This window comes from Micrasema longulum, unplaced genomic scaffold (assembly GCF_059751315.1).
Source record: "Micrasema longulum isolate JH-2025_06_02 unplaced genomic scaffold, ASM5975131v1 h1tg000932l, whole genome shotgun sequence".
Lineage (NCBI taxonomy): Eukaryota > Metazoa > Arthropoda > Insecta > Trichoptera > Brachycentridae > Micrasema > Micrasema longulum.
The window spans coordinates 74,629-78,820 of NW_028278123.1; positions in this window are offsets into that span (position 1 = coordinate 74,629).

A 4,192-nucleotide genomic window follows, 5' to 3' on the forward strand; every position below is an offset into this window, starting at 1 on the left:
CCATAAACATTGCCAATTCGGAACTCCATGTGTTGCGTGAAATATTCTGTGGATGAAAAGTTAAAATTTTTGACCAATTACGTGAAACACGATAAAGCAGCCTTTAAAACACATTATCGTGCCTTCTTTTTCTAAATATTTGGACTTTTGAAAATAAACATAACTTAAACACATAGTTGCATATCCTTAAAAAATATAGTTATTTTTTATAAATATTGTACACATTAACAATAATGAATGCCTTATATTCTTGCATTTAAGTCAAAATGGATATTGTGGTTAATATTTGTAATGTATACATGTTTTGGCAAAACATTTTTATGCAGTTTAACCTTTATATAATTCCATTCTAGATTATATTTTATAAAACTCAGTTCCAATATATATACGAGTATATAAGATCTGTATTGAGATTATCGAGAATAGAATAACATGAGCATTTTGTTAAAGAAAACATTTGGAATATTTTTTTAATAATAAAATAGGAACATTTTCCTTTCATGACTTGGGACTGACAAACGAAGCTTTTTTTATTAGTAGCATTTAAAATATCTTTCTGTCTCTTAAAATTATATAAAATGATAAATATCAAAGATATGGTAACTACTGAGTTAGGAAAAACGTTAGTATGAGGAGTATGCGACTTTTGCCATACCGTGAATAAACTTCGGGAATGTTTATTTGTAAATTCGATGTAAAAAACAAAATTGCTTGTAGTTTATAAATTAATGAAAACACTGCGCGATCTAACACCAAATTTAAACATGCTTTTTTATTATGTAAATAAAATATAGGATTTTATTATGCAAAATCATTGCTAAATTCACTTCATTATATAGTTAGTTTTACCACCTTAATTGGAAAATGATTATTCATGAATAAGTTTTTGTTACCTTCGTGAAATTAAATACGATTGACTATGGAATTGGATTTGAAAATAAACGGGTTTAATGCATTACCCGAGAATGGCCAAAAAATAATAAATTACTTATAATTAATAAATTGTTAATCAATATTTACTTAATTGAATATTGGGTGAAGGTTTCTACAACTATTGAAAAGTAATATGATATTAAAACTGAAATACTATTTTTATTTCAAATCAATCCAAATAAAGTAAATATCTGAAAAAAATCTTTTAAATTTATGGGAAAATTAAAAAAAAATCTAAATAAATTTAGTCGTAAAATGAAAAAAAAATAATTTGGCTTTCAATTTTGGTAATGCCTTTTAATAGGGATACGAACACTTTGCTTTAAAACATATATATCAACGGAATAAAATATGCGATTGTTTGGTTTAAACTTTTTCTTATAAAAAATGTATTATGTAAGTTTATCATTAAAATACCTCGAATGAAAAAATATTGGAATGAATTAGATAAATAATTTGTAATTTTGAGTTCATTACCCGATAAAAGTTATGTATTTTATTAATTTAAGGGTTTAAAAAATAGGTTCGTTTATTTAAATGTTCATATACTTGATCCGATTCAAAATCTACTTTACCATTCAATATTCTATTAATAATTATTATGTGATTAAATTGATATAATTAAATATTGAGGAATATTTATTATTCCATTAAAATTAATTGAATTTTTTTTGTCAGTCTCAGTATATTAAAAGCATTATTTTAGATTAAAAAAATTCACGGGATTATCTTAATTATTTACTTTAAAAAAAAAACAAATTCAGGAAATATATATAATTTATTAATACCAAAATGTTAAATTATTATTGGAGGTATATTTTTATTGTTTAATGCCAATTATAATGAATTAAATTTTGTTTATATAAAAGTACGTAGAAATTCTATGTATGTACTTAAAAGTTATAAAATAATAATGTGATATGCATCTTCTTTTGAAATACAGTATTGAAATTCCAGTTATGTAGTTAGAGTTTACGAAATAAATTATACAATTTGGTTCATTATATTATTTTTTATTTTTATGTATAAGAGAATATGAATATATTCCAGGATGGCGACTAACGTTCGAGAAGTTTTTTCCCGATTTATTACGGCTTTTACCATTGTTGGTAATACTAGCCAGAAACAAACAGTGTTTACAAATGTTAAATGGGAGCAAAACAATATTACAGACAAGACAGAAAACAATATTACAGACAAAACAGAAAACAATATTACAGACAAGACAGAAAAAACAGATAAACCTTAAACATTTTTAAAAAAGGTACATGGAACATAATAGATCTTAAAATTAACAACAACAACAAAACAAACCATCACGCCGTTTTTCCGTAGGGGTAGGCAGAGAGGATAGAACGACATAACACTCAATCTTGGCATGCAGACCTCGCGTCCTCTACATTCATACATCTTCTCATGCTCGCACGCCGATTATTCCTACTTTTGACATGTCCATCTTCAAGTATTTGATGGACTTGATCGTGCCATGTCTTTCTCGGTCTTCCTCGTTTTCTGTATCCATCAACATTTGCGTCGTAGACCTTTTAGCCGTTCTTTCGCGGTCCATTCGCTCTACATGTCCGAACCAACGCAGCACCCCTTTCTTGATTCTGTCAATAATGCATGTCTCAACCTTACACACTTCACGGATCTCGACATTTGTGCACCTATCATTCGGCGGCCTCCGTGGTGTAGTGGTCAAGACGCTTGACTCACGCACGGAAGGTTCCGGGTTCGATTCCCGGTGAGAACACAAAAATTAAAAATGTGATTTTTCTCAAGCCTGGGTGCTCTGTGATGTAATTCACCACTGTAATTAGGCCTCCAGGCCTGTTGTGGTGCAAAAAGAAAATGTAAAATGTAAAAAAATCGTTTTACTACACATTCACCTGAGGGATCGCATTTCGACAGCATTCAACCTACTTTCACCATCATTTTTCCAATTCCATACTTCGCTCCTATACATAAGAGTTGGCACTAGAACTCCGTTGTGAACTGCTAGTTTAGCCTCCTGCGATAAAAATTTGTTTGCCAAAGTAGATTTCAGTGCACCGTTCACCCTGTTCCCGGCACTCACCCTCCTTTCAATATCTTTTCTTAAAATTAAAATTACAGCAATTGGAAATAAAACATAAATCGCAATAATAATATGCATTATCCACAATATTCAAAGACACGTCGGGTCTTTATTTTTAAACAAAATATGGGACTTATATTTATAATAGGAAATATTTTTTTTCACTGAAAAAAGTGCCTACGTCAATTAAAATTTTTTTTTATTAAAAGGAAAATATTTTCGTTTTTATGGTTAACCCAAATATTTTAATTTGTGGCCAAATTAAAAAAATCATAGGAAATATAAACATAATCAAAAAGAACACGTCATTTTAATATTAGCCGACCAAATGACGTACTGCACGTGTCGTGTCTGCAAATGGAGTGACATTTAGTCGGGAGTAAATAATATGAAGGGGAATTAGGGTATTAATGCACAACCCATCAAAAAGTATTTAAAGTACCATTTCCACATTTCAATGGGTGGATTATTATTATGTACGAGTACAACCTCCCAGCTGAAGGTACGCGTACCCTATACGAGTACAATGATAATATCATTATTTATGTCCTTTCAATTAAAATGATTGTAGTTTTGTTTAAAAAAATATTAGATTTTCATTTTTTTTAACTGAAGTGTAATGTTTTGTATTTAACACATAATATCAAGTTTTTACACCATATAAAAAAAAAACAATAATACTGGACCACTTTATCACTCCGATTGTTGACAAATTACTAATTAAAGATAGCTTAAAAAAGAAGAAATTGGTTAGAACCTCACTCTTCCACATCTTGTTTCCCATTTTCTGATACGGTTATTTATGACTAAAATAAAATGCCCCTAAAATATAATTTTCGGTTGTTTAAAAGGACGCAAATGTTTATTTTTATTTAAAAAATAGAGTTTTACCTGGCACATGTTTGTTAGTAAAACGAATAGTAATATGATAATATCTTAATAGTTTGGTGATTCTACACTATTGTTTTAACATTACAATAATTTAAAGTCGTTCAAAAATGTATATTGTAGGATTTTTTTTATTTTGACTTAAATTTATACTATTAAAATTAATGACTGTGCATCGCTATTATGATCAAACAAACCATTATGCCGTTTCGCTGTAGGGGTGGGCAGAGATGATAGAGCGCCATATAGCTCTGCCGCTCGCTTCCTCTACTTTTATACATCTTCTAACCCACG